General features: G+C 42.0%; 1 long non-coding RNA gene across 1 annotated transcript in view; it reads right to left on the reverse strand.

Annotated features, from left to right (window-relative positions):
• Window positions 1-3,292: 3,292 nt before the first annotated feature.
• The window catches only part of LOC143809667 (uncharacterized), a 99,519-nt gene continuing 87,581 nt past the window's right edge, over window positions 3,293-15,230 (reverse strand). The window contains exons 3-4 of the long non-coding RNA XR_013222371.1: window positions 6,142-6,290; window positions 3,293-3,420 (exon numbers count right to left, since the gene is read on the reverse strand). This is a non-coding gene — a long non-coding RNA (uncharacterized LOC143809667). The remainder of the gene's footprint in view (window positions 3,421-6,141; window positions 6,291-15,230) is intronic.

Genomic DNA, 15,230 nt, shown 5'->3' on the forward strand with positions numbered 1-15,230 from the left:
CTTGTGCATGCCCTAATCATCTCCTGCCTCAACTATTGCAACATCCTCCTCTGTGACCTACCTTCTAACACTCTATTAACCCTCCAGTCCATCCTTAACTCTGCTGCCCAACTAATTAATCTCTCTCCTTGCTACACTCCTGCTTCCCCTCTTTGCAAATTCCTTCACTGGCTCCTAATTTCCCAGCATATCCAGTTTAAACTACTAAAAGTGACCTACAAAGCCATCCATAACCTTTCTCCTCCATATATTTCCGAACTAATCTCTCAATATCTTCCCTCACGTAATCTCCGGTCCTCCCAAGACCTCCTTCTCACCTCCACGCTTATTCTCTCCTCACCCAATCGCCTCCAAGACTTCTCCCAAATATCCCCCCTCATCTGGAATTCAGTGCCCCAACACGTCCGGTTATCCACCACATTTGGTTCCTTCAAAAGGAACCTGAAAACCCATCTGTTCAAAAAAGCTTACAACCTGTAATGACCACACGGCCACCTCAACACCATCAGAGCTACTGCAATCCCTGACCAACTCTCTCCTTCCCCATAATCCTGTAGAATGAAAACTCGCAAGGGCAGGGTCCTCTTCCTTCTGTATCAGTCTGTCATTGTTAGTTTTGTTTACTGTATGTGATATTTGTATGTTGATGTAACCCAGTCTAATGTACAGCACCATGGAATTAATGGTGGAAGAAGAAGAAGAAGAAGAAGAAGAAGAAGAAGAAGAATTTTTTAGCAGGCGAAGCTGGGGAACGGTAGGGGTATACAAGTCAAGAAAATTCCCAGACGCAAAATTTATCAATAGTGGTGGCTTTTTTTACTCCATAAATGTTACTCCAGTCTCTTAGTGAATCGGGCACTTTGTGTTCTTCTGAAACTCTGTACCTGGAGGGTCGGTCATTACATTTCAAGGATAAAAGATACTAAGGAGTTAAAAAAATGTTCTACCGATATGAACTAATGTAATAGCTTTCCATCTATAGTGTTGATCAGCACGATGTAACCACGGAGGAACAGGGCACTGAGTATTTCAGGTAAAGCCTATAATATTAAAGGTCAATATAATGGCTTCATAATGGCTTTATGTTTGGCTATTCCTGTACAAAGTAAAAAGTCTTCCTGCTGAAAAATAAAGTACTGAAAGCTTTAGAAGCTGCACGCACATACACACAAATCACTAAATGACAAACATGTAGGAGTAATTCACCTCTATTTCAGCAATCAACCAAATATTGTTGCACTCACAGATATCTTTAAGCAACAATTACTCTACAGTGGCTGATTGCTAAAATAGTAATAATTCACTGGAACATTCTGTGCATATAACGGTTTGTATTTGTGTACATTTATGGTGATCATGTTTTTTGTGCAGGAAAAAAATATCCGGTTGTATCTCTTGCACCTAAAATATGTCACTTTCTATTGGTCAGATAGTAGTGGAAAATACCAATACCTGCAAATATTCACATATTCCTTCCTCTCAGGAAGGAAAAGTAATTATTGAAATCTCAAGATCCATAGACATGTTAATGATCTGCAAATGATGAAACAATGGAAACAAAATTATCTAAACATATTGATCCATTCAGTACCTAGAAGATGAGCCATGTGTATAAATCCCCCACTTATGCACTTTGGCTGCTATAAATTATGTTATTAATGATTGTTTGAGGAATGTTCTGCTGCACTGAATGCTCTTGGGTAAATTATCAAGATCTGCTGCTGGCAGCTTCATTTGCAATTGCTGACCAATGAATCCCATATGTGCTCAATGAAACACAAGTTCAGAGACACTGCAGCGGCTGCTCACAGTAGTCTGAGCAATGTACTGTTTGGATTTTTGTGTTAAAAATGGCTCCGAGGACACTTTGTAGAAATCTTCATGCTGTCTAACAACCAGTTTCTAGCTTTCTTTGTATCCAAAACAAAAGTAGGACTTATTGTTGAAGAGAATAGAACAATCTCCATTACCATCTTGCTTTAATCTATGATAGTCATTAGGAGCTGTGGCGTGAGGTCATGAAGAGGCTATAATGAGGGATTGAGAAGGTTGTAGTGGTGATAATGAGAGTGGATTTTAGCAGCGGCGATAGAAACTCCACAGTGTTAGTATACACTCACCTTGATGTAGACTGCTGCACCTATCCTTCTGGAAGAGACCACCGATTTAGCTCTCATAAGCACGGTGGTGCAGTGGATAGCACAGCAGCCTTGCAGCGCTGGAGTCCTGGGTTCAAACCCCACCACGGACAACATCTGCAAAGATGTATGTTCTTTCCATGTTTGCGTGGGTTTCCTCCGGGCACTCTGGTTTCCTCCCACATTCAAAGAAAAGACATACTGATAGGGAATTTAGATTGTGAGCCCCATCGGGGACAGTGTTGATAATGTGTGCAAAAACTGTAAAGCACTGCGAAATATGTTAGCGCTATATAAAGATTATATAAAAATAAAGATTATTATAAGTGAGGGATTGGTGGTGTGTCTGGATATGACAATGTGCTGCCCACGTATTGCACAGAATTATTCAATTGTGCTGGATTCTTTAAGCAATTCCTTTAAGAGCAGTTTAACACATATAAGAATCGAAGACACCACCATGTGGTGATCTCACGGCTATAATGTTTTGAATTTTTAATTTTACCATCAGAATGACGATTCTGTTTTCGTCCGGAGACGAAAACTGGGTTGAGTTAAATGGCTAACTTCAATAAAGGAATCACTTAAACTAACTAGTACAATTGAAATATTCTGTGCACTACGTGGACACTGCACTTTCATATCCAGACACACCTCTGGCGCCCCATAGGGATAGTTACACAAGTCCTACTCCTTGGATTACTGTGTGGGGTGGCATAATGTATGGTGGTAGCCAAATCAGAGTCATCAATCCAGGTACACTAATAGCTCTGCATTACATTTATTCATTTATTTGGTCATAGAACTATTGGTATGGACATTTCTCCAATGTGGCCTGAGAACCATCTTTCAACACAAGAATTCCAGACCGCATGTTAGTCTTCCAACTGTCAGCAGCCTGTGGGGTGATACCTGCTATCTTGGCCTGTAGCGTTTCTGGACTTGTCTTTGATCAAGCACATTTGGGACAACATTGGTCTGAAATGGCAAATGGAGCTGCCAACATCGGATTGAAATTGTTTTCACTTTTCATAATTTGATCATTAATACATCCTTTGATTATATCTTTCGATCCTATGATTTCCATAATTCCACAACTTTTGTATTCTTGGTGTTGTAATATCAATAATGTGGCGTATATCTGTTACCTGGTTAAGTGTATCGCTAAAGCTCCTGCTCCAAATAAACAGATTGTAGGGGTTTCACTCACTCAGGTGCGACGGCTGACACTTAGGAGGCAGGTTCCAACAAAAGTTCAAAGGTTTATTGCTCCATAAACCAACTATCATAAACAGAAAACAAATAGCCTTTAGCTCAGGCAAAGGGAAAAAACAAGTGTCCAGTCCTTCAGGCTCAGTCCTGGAGCCTTAACACACTCTGGAGGCTAGCACCTCCACACATATCTACTGTGTTAAGCATTAGGCTTTCTTTTATAGGTTTAACCACACCCAGAACCCATCACATGATCAGACATGTGGTTGTGACATCACCACAGGTCCTGACACACATATAGGTAGCTATGGTTACATCACAGCGGCAAGCCATCTATGTGACACATATCTCCCGTCGATTAGACACCCTTTAGCCACGCTACAAGATCTTAAGCAAGATGGAGCGTGATGCTGGTGTGGTAGAGTAAATTAATCGCCCCCTGTGGTTTCAGACATGTAGTGGCTTGTAGCAGTGAAGCTGAATTAATGTGATAGAACTGTAACAGAAAATTTATTGAAGTGGTGAACAAATGTAGCAGAGCTGCAAAAGCAGAGTTGCTGTAGAGACCTGAAAAAGCAGAGCTGAAATGTTAAAGTTGTTTTAGTTGAGACCAGTGTAATAGAGCTCAACAGGACCGCCATCCGGACATTACTACCCTTACTGGTGTATGGGACCCGGTGAGCAGAAGCAAAGAGGTCTGGGACCCTCCTTTTATGCTTCTGCTCACCAAGCTCCAGGGGCAGGGGTGGGTTGCCATGCACACCTCGTCGGCGAAGCAAACTTTTCAGGAGCTCCACAGCTGTCAACAGAACAGCAGCCCAAGCAGCTCAGAGATCCCTCTGCTTCTTTTGCGATGATGCCTTATGGGATAACATCATCTCGCTGACACATACTAGTGCTGGACAGCCAAAGTGGCACTGCAGGGGATCATAGAAAAGAGGGGAGCAAATGAGGATGAATTGAGCCTGGAGGAGTGGGGTGCAGTAAATGATAATGAAGTTAGACTGTGTGGATGGGGTGCAACAAATGAGGATGAATTAAGACTGGGGTATGGGGTACAGCAAATTATTATGAATTGAGACTGGGGGATGGGGTACAGCAAATTATTATGAATTGAGACTTGGGGATGGGTTACAGCAAATGATTATGAACTGAGACTGGGGGATGAGGTACAGCAAATTATTATGAATTGAGACTGGGGGATGGGGTACAGCAAATGATTATGAACTGAGACTAGGGGATGGGGTACAGCAAATTATTATGAATTGAGACAGGGGTATGGGGTACAGAAAATAATGATGAATTGAGATGGGCTAGGGTACAGAAAATGTTATGAATTGAAACTGGAGATGGGGTATGGAAAAAGAAGAGGAATTGAGACTGGGGATGGGTTACAGCAAATGATTATGAATTGAGACTGAGGGAAGGGATACAGCAAATTATTATGAATTTCGACTGGGAACAGCAAATAATGATGAATTGAGACTGAGGGATGGGGTAGAGAAAATGATTATAAATTCAAACTTGGGGTAGGGAACAGCAAATAATTATGAATTGAGACTGGGACTGGTACAGCATATTATTATACAGTGAAGAGCAAAAGGGTAACAAAGTTCTGATCTTTTGAATTTCTGGCTCCATATCTCACCATCCACTATAGGTTCTAACATGAGACCACCATGATTTTATAGACAATCATCTTGGCAATCGCATACATAAATTTAACTTGCAACTATTTAGCATATGATTAGTTATGCAGATTCTTGTCATGTCACTGCATTGTTACTGTTTTGCTCCTGGTGATGGAAATATCATTTTTTCCTGTATACTGCAAAATACAACCTGTTCTCACATTCCTTAATAGCTCAGTATGTTGTTAAGTAGAGTCCCAAGTGAAAAATCATTGGATTGAATCCAGGAGCAACCGTGAAGATTTCCCAAGAAAAGATAAACAGCATCACCCAGCTCATTGATAGCGTTCTCAGCCCAAAAAATTGTCAAACTGCACTATGTGAGTGCTATGACAGTTTGGAAAATTCTAAATTAAGTCCGTCCATCTATTCAACAACCAAAAGGTGGATGTCCAGGCACAATATCAGAGTCAACAAGTCGGCTCATCGCAATGTTTATTATTAGTTCTGGTGATACAAACACAACAGTGGAGGTGGTTCGTATGCTTCCTAATAGTGAGATCACTGATGTCCATGCAACCACTAAGGGATGCATATTACATAAGTCTGGAAAGGTGGCCTGAAAAAAGGTGGAAAAGTCTAGACTTCAATACTGCCATAAGAAGCATCAGCTCGACTTTGCAAAAAAGTACAAAAATTGGACAGTGGAATATTGGAAACTGGTGATTTGGAGCGATGAGACAAGCTCCAATAGGTTAGGCTCTAATAGATACAAATGGGTTTGGAAGAAACAAGGGAAAAATTGTCTAACGGATCGATAAATTGAAGGAACTCTTAAGTTCAGTGAAGAAAGCTTGATGATAGGTGGTTGTTTCACAGCCAAAGGTGTTAGATACTTGATCAGGAATGATGGTGGTCTCAATGCTGAGCTATATGTGGGTATTCTACAAGACGATTTACTTTGTGCACTCCAGTACTATGGGTATAAAAATGACGACTTAGTGTTCCAACAGGACAACAACTCAAAGTATGTGTCGTTAATGCCAAAGAAATGGTTTAATGACAATGAGGTAGAGGTGCTGTATTGGCCACCACAGTCCCTGAACCTCAATCCAATTGAACATGTGTCGGTAGAGTTTATGAAAAAGCTTTATACATACCCAAGTGAGTCAAGCAGTATGCCCCAACTTTAGAAATGTTTAGAAGAGACCTGGAATTAAATTTCAGTCTAGACATCTTTGAATTTGATCAGGAGCATGCCTAGAAGGATTCAATCAGTGTTGAAAGCCAAATGTGGATCTACAAAATACTAAAAAAATAATAAAAATTAAAATTTAGATTTTTAGGAGCAAAAAAGTAACAATGCAGTGAAGTGACAAAAATCTACAAAACTAATTATATATTACCAAAAAAAAGGATATATGCATATGAATGCATGTATCAGTATTCGCGCTGATTTTAGCCCTTTATGGGAGAGGACCAGAACAGTGGTAAATGTAAAAATCCATTTTGTTTCTGCTCTCGACATAGTCTTAATGTAATTCCCTCCTCTCCAATGTGGATGTATTTTCTCAATGCCTGCAATCTCCATATATTGTGTCATTCCATTATGATGTTCAATAAAATGCTTTGAAGCAAACCCCAGTGGGTATCTCCACAAAATCTATCTAAAAAAAGAATATAACCACTAAAGGTAATAAAACAGGTGAACCTAGGATTTCATCAGATGCGTCAAAAAGCACCAAAAATATGCCTACTAAATCAACTAGACGTCCTTTTGTCAACCAGGCCCCAAAAAATCCATAAAAGAGGGTGCAGAGGCGGGAAACTCGCCCCAAAAAAAAGAAAAGGTCAGTAAGCGTTCCAAATTCTAAAGAACTGACTATTTTTAATTTAAGTAAATATACTTTGAACAATGACCAATTGTCCCTATTACATAAAGGCCTGAAATATGCTCCTGCAAGCAAATTCAACTAATTTGAAGCATACGTAGGTATAAAACTGTTTAGCTATTCGTAGATACTTTCTCAAAAATCCAATTAGTATGAACTTAGACCATCCATCTATCAATACGTATGTTCATACCAACCTTAAGAATAAATCTTATTTTCACCCGGTTAACGAGTATTCAGAACAGATGGAGACCTTTCAAATTAATGTGATAGAAGAATTACGCAAAGTCAATGAGAATCGATGTAACAAATTCAAATATAATTTAACGTGGAGAGAAAGGCAAGCTCTAGTTTCCCTACAAAAACAGAAAGAACTTGTGATCCGTCCAGCAGATAAGGAAGGGGGGGTTTAGACGAGGAATCATATAATAATGAGGCTATGCATCTACTTAGCGACTCTCAAACATATAAAAAATTGAAGAAAGATCCTACAGATGATTTTATTAGAGAAATGAAATGTTTATCTAAGAGAGGACTTGATAGGGGATTTATTAATGAGCACAAATTCAAATTTATTAACAATGGGCCCCCAAGGTTGGCAGTGTTCTAATATTTACCAAAGATACACAAAGATACTAGAAATCCACCGGGGAGACTCATTGCATCAGGAATCCAATGTTTGACAGCAAACATGTCCAAATTTGTGGACTGCCACCTTCAGAAGATGGTACCACATCTACCAGCGTATCTCAAAGACTGCTCGCTTTTTAAAACTTTTGCAAACCATCAAATGGCAGGACCATTATATATTTGGCACTTTAGACATTGGCTTCTTGTATACTGTGATTGACCACACTAAACGATGTGACGCTGCCAAATACTTCGTGAATAAATACTCTGAGGTTCCTAGTGAACAAAATGACTTTTTAGGGGAGGGAATGTATTTTATTTTTATTTACCAGGAGGACTACTACTCCCAGCAGTGGGGTACTGCTATGGGGACCAGGTTTGCACCAAGTTATGCTAATTTGTACATGGGAAAATGGGAAGAAACCTTCATTTATCCTGAGGGTTCCCTGCGCGCGAACCTGGTCCTCTGGCAACGTTTTATTGATGACGTTGTTTTTATCTTGTCTGGTGGCCAGGAATCTCTTAACCAGTTTTTAATTGATTTAAATAAAAATGAATTCTTTTTAAATTTCAATGGAATCACCAGCATTTGTGAAATTAATTTTTTAGACCTTAATATTTTTATTGAAGAAGGCACTATCCAAACATGTACTTTCAACAAACCTACGGACACAGTTTTATTCCTCTAAATAGTTGCCATCTTCCGCACTGGTTGTTAAACATCCCCAAAAGCCAGTTCACAAGACTTCATAGAAATTGCTCCAGGCCTCAAGATCTGGATAGAGAGGCAGAAGTATTAACCAACAAATTTTTGGAAAAGGGATATAATGAAGAAATGTTGGGGACAGCTAAGAGAGCCACCCTCTCCAAACCCAGCCAGGAGCTCAATAATCCGATTTTTAAACCAAAGGACAATTTGGATTGTATTCCAATAATTAATCAGTTCAATGCAAATTCAAACATTCTGCGTAGAATAGTAAAAAAATACTGGCATGTACTCAAAGATGATAAAGTTTTGGGGAAGAAAATGTCTGAGCACCCCCGCTTTGGGTATAGAAAATGCGGGAATTTGGGCAATTTAATCGCCCCTACTGAAAAAAAAAAAAACCTTTTACATACTACGCTCTCCCAGGATATTTTGAAAGGTTTTTTCCGTGCCAGAAATGCAATATGTGTAAACAAGTCCAAACACATCTAATATATAAAGCTGAATGTGTGTGTGTATGTGTGTATGTATGTCCGGGATTGGCATCTGCACCGTCGCAGCTACAGCCACAAAATTTTGCACAGTCACACGTCTGGACCCCGATAGCGTAATAGGCTATGTTGTGAGGTGAAATTTTAACCCCGCGCTTATCAATTCACCAAACAATTTTGCCCCTATCTACATAATGGGGAAAAAGTGAAAGGAAAAGTGTTGGAGGCAAATTGACAGCTGCCAGATGTGAACAAGGGGGACTTAAAGAGTGAGAGCGATGGCGCCAAAGAGTATATACCGTACAGTTGCTAAGATGGGGCCCCGATATGAACACACACAAAATGCGCCACACACTACCATGTGCTTGAACACATATACCACCCTCAGCACACATTTCACCACACATACACCAACCTCACCACATAAAGGTCAAAACACAAAAGTCACCGCTCAAGACTCACCACACGCAAAATTCACCACATGCAAAACTTGCCACATGCAAAACTAGGCTCATGCGAAACTCGTCACACGTGCAAAACTCACCTCATGGAAAACTCACCACACGCAAAACTTGCACACGCGGAAAAATTGACACATGCACAAAAGTTGCTACACATGCAAAAGTTGCCTCACACAAAACTTGCACATACTCAAAACGCACCACACATAAAATTCGCCACACGCAAAACTTGCTGCACACAACTTGCTACACACAACTTGCTACACTAACCTGTCACATGCAACTCGACACACAAAAAGTTGCTACATGCATGTCGCCACACAAAACTCATCTCACAAAAGTCTTTACATGCATGTCGCCACACACAACTCAACACACACAACGTGACACATGAAACTCGCCCTAAAATACACACAAGTCTGGTATTATCCTTCAAAAATAAAAATCTGATTAATAAGCAGACAAACTACAAGAGCAATAAATGTACCATATTGGAAATACGGCAGCTGTCAGTCACATGACCTGTCTATTATGTGTATGTGTGAGCTAATATATACTGCCAGGGGGAGGGCTTCCTGTAGGCTGGGGACTTATCAGGCTGCCAATTTAGCTTACAATTACTGAGGTAAAAATACTGACCAAATAATGTGTGAACGAGGTCTAATACAGGAGGAGATGACATACAGGTACATACTATATACAGGGGAGATGACACACAGGTGTATACTATATACAGGAGCAGATGACTCACAGGTATATACTATATACAGGAGGAGATGACTTACAGGTATATACTATATACAGGAGGAGATGACATACAGGTATATACTATATACAGGAGGAGATGACACACGTATATACTGTAATATATACAGGAGATGGCATACAGGTATATACTATATACAGGAGATGACATACAGGTATATACTATATATAGGAGGAGATGACATACAGGTATATACTATATACAGAAGAGATGACATAAAGGTATATACTATATACAGGAGGAGATGACACATAGGTATATACAATATACAGGAGGAGATGACATACAGCAGGTATATACTATTTACAGGGGAGATGACATGCAGGTATATACTATATACAGGGGAGATGACATACAGGTGTGTCATGATTCCCCAATGGCATGGGAACATCAGAAACACAAAAATAACAGACTAGCTCTCGGGTGATGGAAACTCAAGCTGACCATGACCTAAATCTACCACACAACTAACAGTAGCCAGGAAGCATTCCTACGGCTGCCTAGATGCCATGCGCCAGCCGGAGAACTAACTACGCCTGGAAGAGGAAGGAACAGACCTGGCTTACCTCTAGAGAAATTCCCCAAAGATGATAGTAGCCCCCACGTATATTAACGGTGAGTTCAGAGGAAAAGACATACACAGTATGAAGGTAGATTTAGCAAAGCGAGGTCCACTTACTAGATAGAGGAAGGATACAAAAGAGGACTTCACGGTCAGCTGAAAAACCCTTTCAAAAAACCCATCCTGAAATTACTTTAAGACTCCTGTGTCAACTCATGACACAGGAGTGGCAATTTCAGTCCACAAGAGCTTCCAGTAACAGGAAATGACAAAACTGTAAACTGGACAAGAAAAACAAAACAATAAGGACAAGAGTCCACTTAGCTGATCAGCAGACTAGTAGCAGGAACATGCAACTGAATGACTCAGGTTACAATGATGACCGGCAAGGAAGTGACTGGAGAGCAAGGCTAAATAGGGAACTCCCAAAACTGATGGAAGCAGGTGAGCTGAGGCAGAAAAGCACACACAAGTCTCCAGTACCACCAGCCACCACCAGGGTAGCCAAAAAGCGGATCACAACAGTACCCCCCCTTAAGGAGGGGGCACCGAACCCTCACAAGAACCGCCAGGGCGACCTGGATGAGCCCTATGAAAGGCACGAACCAAATCCGAGGCATGAACATCAGAGGCAGTTACCCAAGAATTATCTTCCTGACCATAGCCCTTCCATTTCACCAGGTACTGGAGTCTCCGCCTGGAAATACGGGAGTCCAAGATCTTCTCTATAACGTACTCCAATTCACCCTCAACCAGCACAGGAGCAGGAGGCCCAGCAGAAGGAACCACCGGCACCTCGTATCTCCGCAACAACGACCGATGGAACACATTATGGATAGCGAAAAATGCCGGAAGGTCCAAACGAAAGGAAACAGGGTTAATAATCTCCAAAATCCTATAGGGACCGATGAACCGAGGCTTAAATTTAGGAGAAGAAACCCTCATTGGGACAAAACGGGAAGACAACCACACCAAGTCCCCAACCCGAAGGCGAGGACCAACCCGACGCTGGCGGTTAGCAAACCGCTGAGTCCTCTCCTGGGACAAATTCAAATTGTCCACCACTTGTTCCCAAATCCGATACAACCGATCCACCACAGCATCTACTCCAGGACAATCCGAAGACTCCACCTGACCAGAAGAAAAACGGGGATGAAACCCCGAATTGCAAAAGAAAGGGGAAACCAAAGTGGCAGAACTGGCCCGATTATTAAGAGCAAACTCCGCCAACGGCAAAAAGGCAACCCAATCATCCTGATCCGCAGACACAAAACACCTCAAATACGTCTCCAAAGTTTGATTAGTTCGCTCCGTCTGGCCATTAGTCTGAGGATGGAAGGCAGACGAAAAAGACAAATCAATGCCCAACCTGGCACAGAATGCCCGCCAAAATCTAGAAACGAACTGGGTACCCCTATCAGAAACGATACTTTCAGGAATACCATGCAAGCGAACCACATTTTGAAAAAACAAAGGAACCAACTCAGACGAGGAAGGCAACTTCGGCAATGGCACCAAATGAACCATCTTAGAAAAACGGTCACACACCACCCAGATAACAGACATCCTCTGAGAGACAGGAAGATCAGAAATAAAGTCCATCGAGATGTGCGTCCAAGGCCTCTTCGGAATAGGCAAGGGCAACAACAACCCGCTAGCCCTAGAACAACAAGGCTTGGCCCGAGCACACACATCACAAGACTGCACAAAAACACGCACATCACGAGACAGAGATGGCCACCAGAAGGATCTAGCCACCAAATCCCTGGTACCAAAAATTCCAGGATGACCCGCCAGCGTAGAAGAATGAACCTCCGAGATGACTCTACTGGTCCAATCATCAGGAACAAACAGTCTACCAGGTGGACAGCGATCAGGTCTATCCGCCTGAAACTCTTGCAAAGCACGTCGCAGATCTGGGGAAATAGCGGATAATATCACCCCATCCTTAAGGATACCTGTAGGTTCCGAATCACCAGGGGAATCAGGCTCAAAACTCCTAGAAAGGGCATCCGCCTTCACATTCTTAGAACCTGGTAGATATGAGACCACAAAATTAAACCGAGAGAAAAACAACGACCAGCGCGCCTCTCTAGGATTCAGGCGCCTGGCAGACTCAAGATAAATCAGATTCTTGTGATCAGTCAAAACCACCACCTGATGTCTAGCACCCTCAAGCCAATGACGCCACTCCTCAAATGCCCACTTCATGGCCAAAAGCTCCCGATTACCGACATCATAATTTCTTTCGGCGGCAGAAAATTTTCGAGAAAAGAACGCACAAGGTCTCATCACTGAGCAATCGGAACTTTTCTGCGACAAAACCGCCCCCGCTCCGATCTCGGAAGCATCGACCTCAACCTGAAAGGGGAGAGAGACATCGGGCTGGCGCAACACAGGGGCAGATGAAAAGCGGCGCTTAAGTTCCCGAAAGGCCTCCACAGCGGCAGAGGACCAATGGGCAACATCAGCACCCTTCTTAGTCAAATCCGTAAGAGGCTTAGCAACACCAGAAAAACCAGTTATAAATCGACGATAAAAATTAGCAAAGCCCAAGAACTTCTGAAGACCCTTTAGAGAAGTAGGCTGCGTCCAGTCACAAATAGCCCGAACCTTGACAGGGTCCATCTCAACAGAAGAAGGGGAAAAAATGTACCCCAAAAAGGAAATCTTTTGAACCCCAAAAACACACTTAGAACCCTTTACACACAGAGAATTCTCCCGCAAGACCTGAAAAACCCTCCTGACCTGCTGAACATGAGACTCCCAGTCCTCAGAAAAAATCAAAATATCGTCCAAATACACAATCATAAATTTATCCAGATATTCACGGAAAATATCATGCATAAAGGACTGAAAAACTGAAGGCGCATTAGAAAGGCCGAAAGGCATTACTAAATACTCAAAGTGGCCCTCAGGCGTATTAAATGCGGTTTTCCACTCATCCCCTTGCTTAATTCGCACCAAATTATACGCCCCACGGAGATCAATCTTGGAGAACCACTTAGCCCCTCTTATGCGAGCAAACAAATCAGTAAGCAGCGGCAACGGATACTGATATTTGACAGTAATTTTATTCAGGAGTCGATAATCAATACAAGGCCTCAGCGAGCCATCCTTTTTAGAGACAAAGAAAAACCCAGCTCCTAAAGGTGATGAAGAAGGACGAATATGTCCCTTTTCCAGGGACTCCTTAACATATTCTCGCATGGCAGCATGCTCAGGTACAGATAGGTTAAACAAACGACCCTTTGGAAATTTACTGCCTGGAATCAGATCTATGGCGCAATCACACTCTCTGTGGGGAGGGAGAGAACCAATTTTAGGCTCTTCAAAAATATCCCCAAAATCCGACAAAAATGCAGGAATCTCAGAGGGAATAGATGACGAGATAGGAACCAAAGGTATGTCCCCATGTGCCCCCCGACATCCCCAGCTTAACACAGACATAGTTTTCCAGTCCAGTACTGGGTTATGAGATTGTAACCATGGTAATCCAAGCACTAAAACATCATGTAAATTATACAACACGAGGAAGCGAATCATCTCCTGATGGTCTGGAGTCATACGCATAGTCACTTGCGTCCAGAACTGCGGTCTATTACAAGCCAGAGGTGTAGAATCAATACCCTTCAGAGGTATAGGAACTTCCAGAGGCTCCAAATCAAACCCACAGCGCCTGGCGAAGGACCAATCCATGAGACTCAGAGCGGCGCCAGAGTCCACATAGGCATCCACGGTAATAACTGATAATGAACAAATCAGAGTTACAGACAGAAGAAATTTAGACTGTAAAGTGCCAATAGAAACAGACTTGTCAACCTTCCTAGTACGTTTAGAGTATGCTGATATAACATGCGCGGAATCACCACAGTAGAAGCACAAGCCATTTTTGCGCCTATAATTCTGCCGCTCGCTTCTTGACAGAATTCTGTCACATTGCATTTTCTCTGGCGTCCCTTCAGAAGATACCGCCAAATGGTGCACGGGTTTGCGCTCCCGCAAACGCCGATCAATCTGAATCGCCATTGTCATGGACTCATTCAGACCTGTGGGCGTAGGAAACCCCACCATGACATCCTTAACGGCATCAGAAAGGCCCTCTCTGAAATTTGCCGCTAGGGCACACTCATTCCACTGAGTAAGCACAGACCATTTACGAAATTTTTGGCAATATATCTCAGCTTCATCTTGCCCTTGAGACAGGGCTATTACAGCTTTTTCAGCTTGAATCTCCAAATTAGGTTCCTCATACAGCAACCCTAAAGCCAGAAAAAACGCATCCACATTGAGCAACGCAGGATCCCCTGGTGTCAATGAAAATGCCCAATTCTGAGGGTCACCTCGCAGCAAAGAAATCACAATCTTAACCTGCTGAACAGGATCTCCAGAGGAGTGAGGTCTGAGAGAAAGGAATAATTTACAATTACATTTGAAATTCAGAAACCGAGATCTATCTCCGGAAAATACCTCTGGTGTAGGAATCTTAGGTTCAGAAATAGGAGTACGTATAACATAATCATGTAAATTCTGAACCTTCGTAGCAAGATTATTTAAACCTGCAGCCAAACTCTGAGGGTCCATCCTTAAACCGGAGAGATCAGAGCCATTCAAGGATTAGAAGGAGAGAAAGGCAAGGCTGTAAATAGAGCAGAAATACAACTGAGCCAACTAAGTAGCAAACATGAGAGGAAAAAAAAAAAAAAAAATCTACAGACTTCTTTTACTCTCCTTTCTTCTG

This window comes from Ranitomeya variabilis, chromosome 2 (genome assembly GCF_051348905.1).
Source record: "Ranitomeya variabilis isolate aRanVar5 chromosome 2, aRanVar5.hap1, whole genome shotgun sequence".
Lineage (NCBI taxonomy): Eukaryota > Metazoa > Chordata > Amphibia > Anura > Dendrobatidae > Ranitomeya > Ranitomeya variabilis.